The sequence below is a fragment of the Choristoneura fumiferana genome, chromosome 22, assembly GCF_025370935.1.
Source record: "Choristoneura fumiferana chromosome 22, NRCan_CFum_1, whole genome shotgun sequence".
Lineage (NCBI taxonomy): Eukaryota > Metazoa > Arthropoda > Insecta > Lepidoptera > Tortricidae > Choristoneura > Choristoneura fumiferana.
This window is the reverse complement of record NC_133493.1, coordinates 5255325-5272620: the sequence shown is the minus strand read 5'-3', so window position 1 is coordinate 5272620 and position 17296 is coordinate 5255325. Positions and strand designations below refer to the sequence as shown.

Here is a 17296-nt window from a genome sequence, read left to right as displayed (position 1 = left end):
AGAAAACCAGCAACTTGGGTACCAGCAAATGAATGCGGAGTGAATCAAAACTAATATCACAAATACATACAATCATAAACTTTCCTTTTGGCTTTGCCCGCACTTTTGTCGTAGTTAAGTAAATAGCATGTTATTTGCAGCAATTCCTAATTCAACTTCACTTTTAGATAAGTAATAATTTGCACTCAAAGGCCTTCAGGTAGCCTTTCGCCGCAGTAGCCTGTATCAATCTTATTTTATAAATTTCACCAAGCAAGCGCAGCGTAGAACGTCCACCAAGGATATGGATGGATGACCTGGTAAAGGCCACAGGCTCATGGTGGACGCAGGCCGCTTCTATCTAACCGAAGCGACCGGTCTACGGAGGAGGCCTATGTCCAACTGTGAACCTCCTACGGCTGATATGACGATGATGACGATTAAATAAATTATTTTTAGGGTTCCGCCCACATCTCAAAAGGAAAAACGGAACCCTTATAGGATCACTTTTTGTCCGTCTGTCTGCCTGTCTGTCAAGACCCTTTTTCTCGGGAACGCGTAGAGGTACTTATCAAGTTGAAATTTATATCAACTACTGAGGTCTACTGTCTCTTGAAGCTGTGAAAAAATCAAACTTCTAAGCTTACGCAATCAAAAGATGCAGCCGGTTATGCTGCAATTTTCCGAAAATTTTAGAAACTCGCAAGGAAATCAAAACCTAAAGGGTACTTTCCGTGAACTCAGAATCTTGAAATTTGGTATGAAGGTAGCTATTATAACACAACCAACTAAAAAAGTCTGAAAATCTTGATATTTTTATGTCTGTCTGTAAATATCAATCACCAATAATAATATAATCTGACCCCACACTGCGTATATTTTGCTTAAGAGAAGTGCTCTGCATACACGGGATGTATTAAATCACTCGGAAAAAGCGAGAAATAGCTTCAAGACACGATTCCCGCTTACTTACATACCTATAAATGTGTACGGAACCCTCGGTGCGCGAGTCCGACTCGCACTCGCCCGTTTTTTGCTTAGGCTCCTACTTATTCTAATATCGTAACTTACCTTCTATCAATTAGTCTATAAAAAATTGTCGGTCGTGCGATATCAGCTTGTAATTTTTTAGCCTCGTAAAATACAAAAAATAGCTGCCAAGATGGCTGCCGCATAACAGGAAACACTTTCGCAATGTCAGTTCCATTTGCATTTACTGCAATAAGCACATACCTACTTTACATAGTACCAACAAATCGAAGAACAACCGTATTACAAAGCAATGGATATAAAAGCAATATCGTTTTGACGCGGGAAATCTACTAAGCAAGCAATTTTGAGATTAAATTCTTGGAGCGCGGGTCACAGCGGAGTTATAAAAACTGTGCCGGCGAAGCAGTCCCTTACTAAGGGTATTAAACCTTCTCCAAATGGGGCATCAATTTTGTTTTTATATCACTGGTGTACAGAGCGTGTAAACTTTTATACGAGCTCGTAAGGCTGCCATCACAAACAATGAAACTGACTAAGCGCATTATAAATACGACCATTATATTGTCAATTGTAATTTAAAAAAAATTTTTTTTTTTTTAATCTATTACAAAGCAATTTCGGTATCTTTTTATGTAAATCATTACTTTAAAAAAATATTATTGAAACTATTTCGGTTGATAACAGTCATAGTTTAATCTAGTTCTGCCAAACCAATGCCTATTTCACAAAGTTGATCCGAATGTGTATGTTGGGCAGCAGCATTATTTTATTTGTTATCTATGGTGAAGTGGTATACTGTCATTTAGCCTGTGTCAATGTTCTTTTCAAAGCAAGACACTTACTGCCACTGTCTAGATTTTGACGGATTGGGAACTTCACACGCACCATTGAATGAGGGCTATCGTTTTTTGTCTCACTAGATGGCGCACTGTTGCGTGAGGTTTTTAAGTATGGCTTTCAAAGTCTGTTATTACGGGCGTGAAAACAAAGTTTAGATTAAAATCATATTTAATATACCTTAAAACCGTACCAAAAAAATATCGAGCATGCCACAGTGTTGCAGTCCCCGTTTTGTTCGGAAAAAAGGGAGGACAAAGGTTTCCGAAAGACAAAACTGTCTCAAAACACAGACATTCATTGCCCCGGAACGCATATTTGCCATAATTAATTTCAGATATTGCAAAATATTCATAAAAGTATTCTAATTATAAATAAACCCGCGTAGCTCACCCAAAAACTATGATATTTGACATTTCGGAGACCTCACGCTACACTAGCGCCTCTAGTGGCGAACTCATACGCGATAGCCCTCAATTTTCACTCATAGTCAAAATACCACGCACAGGACTTATCACGCTAACACACACGAGTAATATTTACCTCGACGTTTCGGCAACAGTGCAAAAAAAAGCGTCAAAGCGTGCAAGCGTGATAAGTCCTGTGCGTGGCATTTTGACCACCATTAAATTGTTTCGCAGGTTTGTACAGGTTTCCTCACGATGTTTTCCTTCACCGCAAAGCTCGAGGTAAATTTCAAATTTAATATCGAGAAATGAATAAAAATAAAAATAAATAAATCCGCAATCCAAATTAGTCCAAAAAATAACAAAACAATATACATCATTTTCGAATCTATACAGCATAACACATATACATTACATTTATTTATTTTAAATGTAATTATTAACTAATTATAAATGAGACAGAATTATTACAAAAATAGGAAACAATAAAAAAGAATTCCACCAAAAACATTCTGTAAAAAACTAGCCAAGTCTCGATGGAGCTGCTTGTTTATCTCTAAAAAGTAATGAAATCTAGACAAAGTCGTGCCAAGTCTAAGGTTCCTTACTGCGATTTCTTTATTATTATAATTATATATTAAATAGTGAGCGTGTTGCAGCAGCCGCTGAGTCGCGTTGCTCCGAAAACGAAGGCTACGGATTAGCCCGAACATGTCGAGCTAAATTCGATTTGACGTGAGTTATCCGGTCATTATATTAATATGAGTGAGTCTCACGGTAGATTCATGTTCAAAATATTATAGTTAATGTTGTGTGACTTGGCCGTTGACTTGTACCCACTCACGTATAAATAATTGAGTCTTAAGTCTTATCCAGTAAATGTTAAACTCATACACATAAAAACATTCTTTATACGTTAGTGGGTACAAGTCAACGGCCAAGTCACACAACATTAACTATAATATAAGAAATCGCAGTAAGGAACTTTAACTTGGCACGACATTTCAACTTTTTAGAGATAAACAAGCAGCTCCATCGAGACTTCGCTAGTTTTTACAGAATGTTTTTGGTGGAATTTCACTCTTTTGCAGAAAATTTGTAAAGGCGGTATGTCGTTCTCTAATAGTTTGGTTGAACTTTGTGTTTTCTAATCCGTGTCACCATGTACTCCAGATCTTCGATTATCCTAGTTTTTATAGTTTTCTTTATGTGGCCATTAACCCTAACTATGTACCAAATTTCAGCTCTGGGTTTATGGAAGTACTAGTTCTATTTTGATGATCATGAGTGAGTGATTGTTCATAAATGCGAAACTTTGCTTTTCGCTTAACTTCGGAACTAAATGACCTACAGACTTGAAATTTGGATTTTAAGTAAGTATGTGATTATAATTTACTGGATGACGAAAATTTCTGCGTTCTGGTCTTATCCAGAGGTTCTCAAATAGGGCCTGAAAAATGCGCGAATGGTTCCAGTAAAGGATGGTACGGCAGTGTTTGCTTCGCGCTCGACTTGGCGGGGGCACTACCGTGCCCCAGATTTTATGTCATCATTTAAAAACTGTTCTATGGTATAATTATATTTATCCGTTGCTTAGTAACATTTTGCTAAGCTTACTTTGGGACTAGGTCAATTGGTGTGAATTGTCCCGTGATATTAATTAATTAATTTATTTTATATTTAATAACTAAAACTGAGCGCGTCTCGCCATCAAACGTAGCAGTTTGGCGAGAATATATAATGTGTAGTACCTAAGTTGTAATTTGAATAAATAAATAAATTTAAAAAAAAAGATGCCAATTTCTTCTTAAACTGATTAAGATTCAGTTCTTTAATCATTGGCGGGAATTTTCAATGCATACCGCATAAAGACAGCCGCTTGTAAATTATAACTTGTAGCTTCGTGAAGTAGGGCACTGGTTAAAGTCGCGGTTGCGCGGTGGCTGCAGGCGGCTCCCGACCGAAACTACTGCAGAGGGCCTACTCCGAAATTCGAAAATTGAAGTTCGTATCATATCAATCTCGTATTAAATAATAAAAGTGTCAGAAGAACGGAACAACACGAACTTCGATTTTAGAATTTCGGAGTAGCCCTGCAGGTATATGGGGCAAGACTACGTAGAGTCTAGTGATTTTCCACCGGCGAGGCGAGATGAGACGAGGCGAGACGAGACGAGGCGAGAATTGAAATTTGTAATATGGCGGCGCCCGCGGCGGCCCGCGTCGGCTCACGGCGGGCGCGCGAGAATGCATACAAATTTCAATTCTCGTCTCGTCTCGTCTCGCCTCTCCGGTGGAAAATCACCAACAGTGGACGTGGTGACGTGCTACACCGTCCATTCTTGATATTACGATGATGGTGATGATGACTAGCGTAGATTTACGCGGGCAAAATCGCGGGTAAAAGCTATCCTTAAATAAATTACGTTCTAGAATAACAAACGCAAATTAGATTTCACACGTTTTTGTCAAAAGTATAAAACTGGGAATGAACGAAACTGAAATCCAATTTGATGTACCATGCTCCTCTTGGTAATAAAGTTACTTCTAATTTCTTCGCAAACATAACATTAATCTCAAAATTGTAACATTAATTGGCTAATTGAGGGTTTAGACGTAGAATAAAGCGTGAATCATCCCAGCTATATCGTCCCACTGCTGGCACAATCCTCTCAGAACAAGAGGCTTGGGCATAGTTCCCACGCTGGCCCAGTGCGGATTGGGAACTTCACACGCACCATTAATCGCTTCGCAGGTGTGCAGATTTCCTCACGATGTTTTCCTTCACCGCAAAGCTTGGTAAAATTCAAATTAATTCCGCACATGAATTCGAAAAACTCAGATGTCGACCGGGTTCGAACCTCTGCTTGAGAGGCGATTAGGTCAAAACCACTAGGCTTCGCGCGCAAGCGTGAAAGATGGTTTATTATAAATGTAACCGAAATTCGAGGGCACCTTCAGGCAATCCAACTACTTAATATTATAAATATGAAAGTTTGTGCAGATGTTTGGAGGTTTGGATGTTTGGATGTTTTTTACTCAATCACATCTAAACCGCTTAACTGATTTTGAAGAAATTCGGTATATAGATAGTTTGAGTCTCGAAGAAGGAGATAGGATAGTTTTTATCCCGGAGAATTGCATAGTTCCCGCGGGATAGCGATAAACGTATTCTGCGCGGACAAAATTCATAGAGCTAAAACAATCACTTTGCCCACTCGCGACCTTCTGATAGCAAATGTGTAATGCATTTCTCCACCTCCACACTGTAAGAACACATACAAATCAGTAATCACACACACCCAACTATGACCACCACCACACTACACTGACACGTTTAGAACTCAACCAGAGCTCATTTTCAGAGCAAAACAACTGTTTTCCATACTACCAGATGTTAGACATCCAACATCTTTTAGTCTAGGTACACTCTATTCTTGCATAGACATAGCTATCATAAGGTCGCGGGTGAGCAAACTACCTAATTGTTTTAGTTAATTGATATGGACCTTTGCAATGAAACGCCTAATTCAATAAAATAATTTATTAGTCACAGCTTCCTCTAGTCAATTTCCTTACGAATAAATAAGTAAATCATTCATTCACTCATTTAAACTATGGGATCAAATTATTTACGCGTGCGAAGCTGGGGGTAAACTCTAGTCTTATTGTATACTAATGTTTACCCGCGGCTTCGCACGCGTAAATCATAAGGTCCAGCAGTTGAATTGAAATAACGGGGTTGTACTAAATTCCCGCTCCAATTCTCAAAAGTAACATCGTGATTTTTATTGACGTTCCATTTTAAACAACTGTACGGGAGGCCTTACTCCCCTCCCCCCTTTCCCACCCTCCTCAAGCCCCCTCCTTTAGACCGGCAACGCACCCGCAGTCCTAATAATGTTGTAGGTGTCAATGGGTGGCGGTGATCGCTTATCATCAGGTACCGAATTTCATGACTATCCCCAGCGGATGAGATTTTAAGATTTTATCCCGATTCCGTTGGAAATTCGGAATAAAAAGTAGCCTATGTGTTATTCCAGGTGTTTCAGATCTACATACCAAATTTTGTCTAAAACCGTCCAACCGCTTTAGCGTGAAGGAGTAATAAACATCGGTACACACACACACACACACACACACACACACACACACACACACACAGAATATAGTAACCTACTAACGAACGTTGGCATTTATAATAGGATGAATCCCATCGCAAAACCACTCAAAAATTATTAAAACATTATAAATTCAGTAAAATTAGTTAGTTATAGAGCGAGTTACTGGAAGCGAGTAGAGTTGAGAGCAAGCAGACAGTGATAGTTAAGTGCTCAGTGTATCCGAGCCGTCGCAGCTTGGAAATTGAAATTGTTTAAGGTGGGGTTTACTTAGCGCGATTATTATCCCATTAACATTATTCCTTGAAACTCAGACTTATTTAAAAGTACATAGTTATAGGCCGAGCTGAAAATTCCTAGTTCGTGATTTTAGATATAAGTTTATTCAAAGTCCTCATTCCATTGAATAATTCAGGGTTTCTCAAAGTGGAGTACGCGAACCCCTAGGGGTTCGCTATTCGACGGTAGGGGGTTCGCGACAAGGTTTACGTGATGGTGGCTGCAAGACTGGCAAGATGATTAAGATTGGTTTCTGGAGTCTTTTTGTATTTTTTATTCCAACTCCAAATTTCTTACTTATACATATACTTACATTATATTATAATGATGATTAAAATAAAAATAACCTTAGTTTCTCCAACAGTAAATTTTATTACTTTCTTTGGGGCGGGGTTCGCTGTCGTCTAGAAACTTTAACAGGGGTACGTGGAGACATAAGTTTGAGAAACCCTGGAAAAATTGTATCCCACTTAAGTACATCTGGCAGTTAATCTTACAATTGATTTGTACTTTAAAAACTTTGTGAAGCCTTACACAACCCCAAATGATCACGGTATGATTTTGGGGATTCTCGTGGGAATTTAATCAAATTCCGAGTGAATCTGGGTGTAAAGGCTAGTATTAAATGTTAAAAAAATCCTCATCGTCTTGAGACAATGGTATTGATTGATTCAGGAGTTAAATATTTACTTTGCGGAGGTCGGTACCTAGGGATAACAACCTTTACTTACAACATTATATTTTACAACAATTACTTTTTAGGCAATTTATCATATTAACAGCGTGTATTTTTGATACTACCTCAAACTTTAAGGGTAGTTAGTGAAGGCCGTAATTATCACATTTTATTGTTTGAGTAAAAATATATATTTTTTTTTTTAATCGGCATACTTTATGAATATATTCGTGCAAAATTACAGCTTTCTAGCATTGGTAGTCCCTGAGCAAAGCCGCGGACGGTCAGACAGACAGTCAGACAAACAAACAGACAGACATGGCGAAACTATAAGGGTTCCGTTTTGCCATTTTGGCTACGGAACCCTAAAAAGAGTTATGTCAAACATTACATTATGACTAACAATTTTCTACCAGTCGATATAGATCTTCACTGAAGTTAGATTCTTGAAATTTGACAGGTATGTGCGTTGAGTTTCATAGAAGTGCACTGAAAAGGGTTTTTTCTAAATTTACATGGGAAAAACTTACACTATTTTAGGGCATAAGCCCGTTACTATGGTCGCTTGTTGTCAACGGTAACTTTTCAAGCGCATCAGTGCAAACGGCGCCTAAGTAAAGTCTACTTAATGAGAGTTATGCAGTTTTCATATTTAGCGAGCGAAATAAGCTCTAATAGTGAACGTTTATTAAAAAGTTTTTCGTTAAGAGCTTTTATCGATATTTATAATGAAATATTAATATTTTTCTATACATATACAAGACTCCTTTTTCTTCTCCTTAAATTTAAGAGCTATGCTCTTGTCGGTGGAGTAATCGTCACTCCGCACGGCCTTTGGCCAGCTGTTTGACTTCCTGATACGACACGACACCCACCCTTTCCTTCACCTGGGGCCGTATTGCCTAACGTTTCTGACGCTCGCGATCGCAATCAAATGACAGTTTTTGTATGTGAAATATGTCATTTGATTGCGATCGTGAGAGTCAGAAACTAACATAGAAAAATAAAAGAGTAACGTTTCTAAATTACTGCCTGGCAGACAGACAATGCACACACTAAGGGGCTGTTTCACCATCCATTGATTAGTGTAAACTGGCGGTTAGCTGTGATGCCGTCTCTACTTGTTTTGTTCGAATAGACGGAGAGGGCATCACATTTAACCGTCGGTTAACGCTAATCAATGGATGGCGAAACAGCCCCTAAATCACTTCAGTTAGAGACTTTAAATTTGGCAGGCATATTTCATGGGTCAGGTGCACCTAATAAAAAACCGGGAAAATGCGAGTCGGACTCGCGCACCGAGGGTTCCGTGCACATTTATAGGTATGTAAACGGGAATCGTGTCTTGAAGATATTTCTCGATTTTTTCCGAGTGATTCATACATCCAGTGTATGCAGAGTCCTACTCTTAAGCAAAATGTACGCAGTGTGGGGTCAAATTAAATTGGAATTAATATTTACAGACAGACATAAAAAATCAAGATTTTCAGAATTTTTTAGTTAATTGTGTTATAATAGCTACCTTCATACCAAATTTCAAGTTTCTAGCAACTGAAAGTGCCCTATAGGTTTTCGTGCACTGCTATTTGTATGGAAACACGTTGTTTAATGACTGTAACTTTTGATTGCGTTGACTTAGAAGTTTAATTTTCTCAGGGCTTCAAGGGACCGCAGATTTGAGTATTCGATATCAATTTCAGCTAAATACGTCCACGAATTTTTTCTTACGGCTTTAAGGTGCGGCCACACCGCTGCTTGAAAAACGGTGATGGTACGGAAATTACGGAATCGCAGCGACGCATCGTATGCGCATCATTTTTATTGCATGCTATTGTATGCTATGCTGAGTCAAGTTCCTTTTCGACATCATCAAATGGTTTTCTTTTCTGTAAATTGTGTATTATTATTTTAAGCTTGATGTCTTAATAAAGTTATGTCTATGTGTTATGTCTAAACCTCTGTTTAAAATGCGTAGACGGTGCGGAATCGCAGTGTTGTGCCGTAAACGTCACGACTTATGTTCGGTACAGTCCTGACGTTTACAGCACGTCACTGCGATTCCGTATTTTAAGCAGCGGTGTAGAGAGCATGCGAAAAAAACGGTGCGCATACGGTGTGTCACTGCGATTCCGTACCGTCCCCGTTTTTTAAGCACCGGTGTGGCCGCTCTTTAAAGGACACACAGGTCACACACAGGAGCACTCATTGGTGACGTACTACAAGTGCGCTTGTCGATCCTCGGTCGTTATCTGATAACTTTCCGGCCCCAACGGCCATTAGAGATACGAACCCTAAAAAGAATATTTCAGCAACATAATATTGCAGAGTCTGCAAATAGATTGTAATCGCTGAAACTTTAATGGCCTGGAACGGCTAGGTCGCGTAATTTATTTATAGTCATCACGGATTCTTATCACGTTTACGCTGAAGGATGGCTGCGTTAGCGAAATTTACTGAGCCCGCCAGTTTAACTACGGGTTCGGTATGGTTCAGTTACACTTCATTTAGAGCTACCTAAAAGGTTGGAAGCCGTGGTGGCCGAATGGTTCGACCTATGGCCTCTCAAGCAGAGGATCGTGGGTTCAAACCCCGGCTCGCACCTCGAGTTTTTCGAAATGCATGTGCGAAATTACATTTGAAATTTACCACGAGCTTTACGGTGAAGAAAAACGTGAGGAAACCTGCACAACCTGCGAAGCAATTCAATGGTGAGTGTGTAGTTCCCAATCCGCACTGGGCCCGCGTGGGAACTACGGCCCAAGCCCTCTCATTCTGAGAGGAGGCCTGTGCCCAGCAGTGAGACGTATATAGGCTGGGATGATGATGATGAACTAGTAAGTATCAAAACAGTCGTAGTCATTTTGTGGCTTATCTCATTTATCTGTGCAGCATTCTAATTACCGTGCTGCCTTTTTTCCGCACTTGACACGATAATTAGACTTGAATACATATGGATGAATATGACCCCATTATTTTTTCAAATGTGCGCTTAATCCCATTACCGTGTCGCTTTTGCATGGAAATAATAGCAGAATGAGAACTAAATGAGAATTACCGTTTGATAGAATATAAATTATTATGAACCTATTTCCAACTGGGCCCTAAAAAGACTACTTAGGTAATTCCATTATGCTGAAAGATTTATGAAGACCGTTCATTTTCATCGATTTGTGATTGTACCATCAAATTTGAAGGTTTTAAAATATAAACGAAGGCAAACTGTGTGGAGGGGAGGCTAAGAAAAAAAGGGGAGCTGATGTAGAAACTTCTAGCGTCATCTAGTGAGAAAATACAGAAACTCCAACCACGTAATACAACTTCCGACGTTATTCCTACGGATTTCGATCTCAAGGCATAACATTCGCAGATCTCTCTATTGTATCCTTCCCCACATTTGCTCCTCAAAACAATTAAAAAAATACTCCCACAACAAAGCGTAACTACGCTTATACATAATTTATTGAATCAGGCGTTACTTTGCGGAGGTCCATATCAATGAACTAAAAGAATTTCCTTGCTCACCCGCGACCTTACCGCGACTTGTTAGACTATGTCTAACAACTGGTAGCATGGTGTACGGTTGTGTTTCTCTCAAGATGAGCTCTGGTTGAGTTCGAAACGTGTCAGTGTGGTGTGGTGGTGGTGATAGATGGGTTTGTGTGATTTGTGTGTGTTCTTACAGTGTGGAGGTGGAGAAACTGCATGAACACGCATATTTTGCATAAGCTTAGCTATCGTAAGGTCGCGGGTGAGCAAGAAAATTATTTTAGTTCATTTACGCTTGTACTGTACAATCTACATTCAAAGTCAAGTTCAAAATATCTTTATTCAATTTAGGCATTAACAAGCACAATACAAGCAAATTACAAACTGTTTTTCATAAGTATGAATGTCAAATAAGTTTTTGATAAAAAAATATTTTTTAATAAGAGCTTTTTTTGCTGACTGTACTTCTATTGTCACCCAAACTACATGTGCATACCAAATTTAAAGCCGATGGCATTAACCATCGAAGAGTTCCGTCCTGCGGAGACGATCCTGGACGGTCTACCAGGATGTCACTACCTGATTATTATATTGTCACGCAATTTAAATAAGTACAAATTTCAAGAAGATCCGATCCGACTAGAAATGGGTCAAATTTAACTTGCAAGAATTGACCTTGTGAAAAAAAATCAACCACCGGTTCGGAAAAACTTTCCCTAGTAATTTAGAACCACACCCTTTAATCTGTTATACGTAGAGTACACAACACGTAACACGTTACACGCCGTGTACCATGTAACCTGAATCCGTGCATTTTGGGCAACGGACTGCCGGACGCGTAACATGCTTCAATCACAGCGCACTCCAGAGAGCGGCATTTACTGTATATAAAGGCGCGTGTGCCCATTCTACGATACGGTATTTGACTATTTTGTATATGTTTTATAAATTAAAACTACACAATGCCTGTTATCGAATAGAAAAACAATTTTTAAGCTACCTTTACAAATAACAAAGTTATGAGGGTTTGAAATTCGAGATTAGACAGAGAAAGACATACTGGCATGTGACGTCACACGCCAGTACCGCCATACTTGCTGCATAGAGAAAAGCGTTTGAGAAAGAAACAGGTATATAGATTTTTCAAAAAATCACTATAAATCCAATTTTCAACCGATTTAAATTTTCTCTTCGTCAGCCTTATTCATAAAAAATCCTTAATTGAGGTTTGATCGGTCTGTTACTTAGCAGACTGATTAAGCTTGTTAGACGGTTGTCAAGAAGTATGATTCATAAACGCTTGCTAGCAGTCTGCTAGTTGTTGAGCTGCTGATAGACGGATTAGACGCGTTATGTTGGCAATCTTGACAAATGAAAGACAAAAATTGGCCTCATCGATAATTAAAAAAAAAATTTGACAGCAGTGACAGCAAATTAGCAGGAAAAAAAAGCAAGATGTTTGTTTTCCCGCCATTTCCGATCCGCATGTTTATGTTTAAGTGCAAAAAGCCGTAATTATGTTTATCATCCTAATTTTATTTTTCTCATATTTATTGTTAGTAAAGTAGTAAAGTAGCAGTAATTTTAGAGGATTTTTAAATACAAATTCCTGAAAATAATTTTCCTTTTTTTTTAATCTTTGCGTAACTTCACCCTTCACTAAAAATATCTTCGGTATGGTTTTTTGCTCTTGTCAAAGTCAGCTGTTCAGACTTGTGGCGGCCATTTTGTGACTTAGCAGGGAGATAAAGGAGGGTCTACGGTCCTCTAACTTTAGCAGAGGCTTGATCGACTGATTAGCGCTAACAGACGTTTATGAATCACGTTTTTTAGCATCGGGCCTTCAAGGAGCCTTCAAGTAGGCTCTAACTTTTTATGAATAAGGCTGTATCTGTTTATCTATATTTTCATAATAATATTAAGATATGGCAAAATCAGGAGTTGTCAAATACCGTATTGCTGCTCTAGTTTCAATAAACTTGTTCGTCAGCGTATAGCGAGTAAATATTCAATACTTTTACGATGTTTTTGTTTTCTTCATTTCTGGTTCGGTAAGTACCTACTCGGTCGGGTTCCGTTACTAAAAGATTTTTATGAAAATTTAAGACAATACCGATGCTAAGGGGCTGTTTCACCACTCATTATTTAATTTTATTTGACGGATAAATGTGATGCCGTCTCTGTCTATTCGAACAAAAAAAACGCCAGCAAAAATAAAAAAATCGCCCGAAAAAAAAATCGACAAAAAAACGCTGCCAAAAAAGACAACTAAATAATAATTATTACATTGAAAGTGTACCTACTAGTATTCTGGATATCCTGGCTGCAGCATCAGGCCGAGAATTCCATAATCTTGCATAGTTATATAGCGTACATGGGTGTTTCAAATTTTAGGTCCCAAATATGTTTGAAAGTAAAGTAAATACCCATTATGCGTCTGATCTGAAGCTGATGATCTTGAAACGGCTGAACCGATTTTAATAAAACATGTCTAAGAACCATCGCTAGAAAACTTGCTGTCAAATCGGTCCACCCGTTTAAGAGCTACAGACAGACACAAATAAATACAGACATACATAGAGGTCAAACTTATAACACCCCCCCCCCCCTCTTTTTGCGTCGGGGTTTAAAAAAAAACGGAATCACATTTATCCGTCAGATTTTAATCAATAGATGGTGAAACAGGGGGTAAATCTAGTGTGATCAAAATTTTTGCGACGTGTCCTTCTATTGTGCAATCTACTATTATGTATGGTGATTATGAAACAAATAGAGGCTGCAAGAGAGTTACTAAAGCATTTAAAAGCTCTAAAAGTAACAACTGCAGGCGTTTAAAATTTTACCGCTGTCTATATAATCTTATACCTTTAAACCAGCAATTCTTGTATATATGTATGTATATAAATACAAGAGATATTGGAAATCTCGGTAGCGGCTTCAACGATTTCGATGAAATTTGGTATGTAGGGGTTTTCGGAGATGAAAAATCGATCTAGCTTGGTCTTATCTCTGGGAAAACGGTTATTATCGAGTTTTAGCCCGAGCAAAGATGGGTCCGTGGTGGCCTAGTGGTTTGACCCATCGCCTCTCAAGCAGAGGGTCGTGGGTTCAAACCCCGGCTCGCACCTCTGAGTTTTTCGAAATTCATGTGCGGAGTTACATTTGAAATTTACCACGAGCTTTGCGGTGAAGGAAAACATCGTGAGGAAACCTGCACAAACCTACGAAGCAATTCAATGGTGTGTGTGAAGTTCGCAATCCGCACTGGGCCCGCGTGGGAACTATGGCCCAAGCCCTCTCATTCTGAGGGAAGGCCTGTGCCTGCAGTGGGACGTATATAGGCTGGGATGATGAAGATGGGTCACCGAGGTACTGAATTTTAAAACTTGTTACTTCGAGATTGTAGTGCTCGGTTGTAGGAACGGTGTAGGTACAGTTTTCAACCTCGATTGACTAGCATTTGCCGTGGCGTGTGCTCCGAGAGGAAGGGCTACAAATTACTTCGAAACATGTCGAGCTAAACACGATTATAGACGTAGGTTATCCGGTTTATTTCATTATTATGGGCGAGTCTCACGGTAGTTAGTTCAAAGTTGGATTTTGTAAAATATTTTCCCGTGTCGTACAACAACGCGCACGTGTCGCTTCCCGCACAGTGCCTAGTCAACATAATGGATGAGCATTGCATTTGGCCAGCGCCCAAATTTACTGCCACATAGATACTGTATGCGGGCGCATGGCCATATTCCGAGGAAGTTCGATTTGTAACTTATATGGATTGGCTTTCAGCTTGCATATTTCATGGGTAGCTTAGTAGCGTTTTACTAGCGAACAACAGCAGCGGCAATAATGGATTGCATACACAGATAAAACCAGAATTTGTAGTACTTCACTCAAGTGGTTGGACGTTTTTTGCAAAAAAAAAATGTTAATAATTGGGGTTTACTTACTTTTAGGAAAATAATAAAAAAACTAACTTTATTAAAAAAAAATATCCTGTTCCCGTTAAGGAACTACCTTCCTTACCTTTATTAAGCTATAGAAAGAAAGAAAAAAACATTTATTCATGACAGTTACGTACGACAGGCGTACGAACTAGCAATTATCGTCGTCCACATCGTCAAAAAAAAATTAAAAGTGTAATGAACTGCGACCAAAACAAATATAATCTTTGCGACAGGTTATACTAAATTAATCGTTGTGCTTGACATATAGACTCTCATAATAAGTGCACACATTGTTTACTTATTTGGTATTCGGAATAAGAACGTCAATGCATGGAGGTACCGAATCGGGAACGTTTGAAAAATCTTACTCAACGTTATGTAAATAACGTAATATTGTAAAAGGTCACTCACCTATTGATAATACACAGTTTTTCATACACTATTAAACTTTTTTTTGCTTCATCCAGTAATTATTTTTTTGTCACCATCCGTAAGTTGACAAAAACAAAATTTTGCATCGACTTCCGATATTTGATTGGATTACTCGGTTCGTTGCACTAAAACGCTAACTAGCGGAATGCACCGAACTACGTAGTAGCCCAGTGTGGTTTGTATTCTAAAATGTATAACAGATGTCGCTGTCTACCTCATTCTTAGCATAATTCGTAAATATGTTGTTAGTTGTGCCTGATCGGGAACTGTATGTATTGGAGGGCCTCCGACGCAAAAGGAGGGGTGTTATAATATAAGTTTGACGCCAATGTATGTCTGTCTGTGGTATTGTTGCTATCAATCGGATGGATCTACTTCGATGCGGGTTGTTTGGGTTCCGCAGCCAAAATGGCAAAAACGGAACCCTTATAGTTTCGTCTGTCTGTCTCCGTCCGCGGCTTTGCTCCCAAACCATCAATACTAGAATAGTTGTATGTTTGTTTGTTAGGTACTTTTTCACGTCAGAAACGCTGAATCGATTTATTTACATGAAATTCGGTAAAATGCATTATAGTTTGAATCCCGGGGAAGGACATAGGATAGTTTTTATCCCGGGAAATTACATAATTCCCGCGGGATAGCGGTAAACGAATTCTCCGCAGACTGAGTCGCGGGCAAGAGCTAGTTGTAAAATAAAACTAATTATCCCCTTGGGTCGTGACTCACAATTTAACTGCGCATTTTAAAGTAATTCTTGACGCTTTGGTTTAAAGTCTTTGCGTGGTGTTAAGTCCCGAAATACAACCGTGTATTTTCATGTATTTTTTTGGTTTATTTGTGTGTAATTGTGTGTTCTTTCCTTTACTTTATTTCTTTTATCCCGCTACTCTGAACCTACACACGTGAAGCTACACATCTATATGTTGTACATAAGTTGTATTTTATCCTGTGCGACTCATTTAGTTTCATGCATAAATTGACAGCAATGAAACGCAAATGCGTCCTATGAATTACAGGACAAATCTTTAAGTATAAACAGATATTATTAACTGTATTTTTATCAAATTAATTTAAAAACATAATAATATGATACCTATCAGTTTATAAATACATCTGTACTGCGGGGGTTTTTAACCCGATTGCCCGAAGGGGGGTTATGTTTTTCATAAAGTAGAAAGTCTTCATCAGGTTTCTTTATTACTCTGTAATTATTAGTATATTATAAATAAATGTGAATGTTTAGATGTTTGCTCCATCGTGTAAAAACGGTTCAACGAATTTTGATAAATCGGGACGCAAATTGTTTATCTCATAGGATTATCTTTAACTTAGAAAAATAAAAGTGTTAAAACCTTAGACTAATATGAATGAAAATTTGTGTGCAGACAGGTGTATTTTTTAACCCCCGACGCAAAAAGAGGGGTGTTATAAGTTTGGCCGCTATGTGTGTCTGTATGTCTGTGTGTCTGTGTGTATGTCTGTGGCACCGTAGCTCTTAAACGGGTGGACCGATTTGAATGTTCTTAGACATATTTTATCAAAATCGGTTCAGCCGAACTTTGAAATGACAAATTCGGGGGTTTTCCAACTTTTCGTTGGTTAGGTTATGGAATAATGCAAAGGCTACTTCTAATCCCGGTTCTTACTTACTATGGATCGAGATTTATTCGGGATATTATTAAAAGCTATCAAAAAAATAAACAATAATCTTCATTTTGACTTTTTACTATATGACATAGTCGGTCCAAGTTGTATATTATGACATTTTGACAGTGGCAGTAAGAGTTTCATTCTTGATTTCCAACGAACATTGACACTAGCTGACAACAGTTTCCCACTTTACCACAGATAAGATAACAAATAAAATAATGCTGGTGCTCTACATACGCATACAGATCAACTTAATGAAATAAGTATTGGTTTTAATAAATAATAATAAGAAAGCAAAGTGGTGAATTACACGAAAAAATGTCGAAACCGATTTCTAATTGGACCTATTTATGCAAACAGGATCCAACCCACACTCCTGTCAAAATTGAGTTAAATACACAGAAAGCTTTTAAAATGCACCTTCTATCGACCTACTTAAATATCAAATTGATCTGGCAACTATCTCATATCAAAACATTAAGTCAACAA

At 38.4% G+C, this 17296-nt stretch overlaps 1 protein-coding gene across 1 annotated transcript in view; it reads left to right on the top strand.

Annotated features, from left to right (window-relative positions):
* LOC141440511 (gloverin-like) overlaps positions 1-17296 on the top strand; it is a 29527-nt gene that overhangs the window by 1801 nt on the left and 10430 nt on the right. The window lies entirely within an intron of this gene.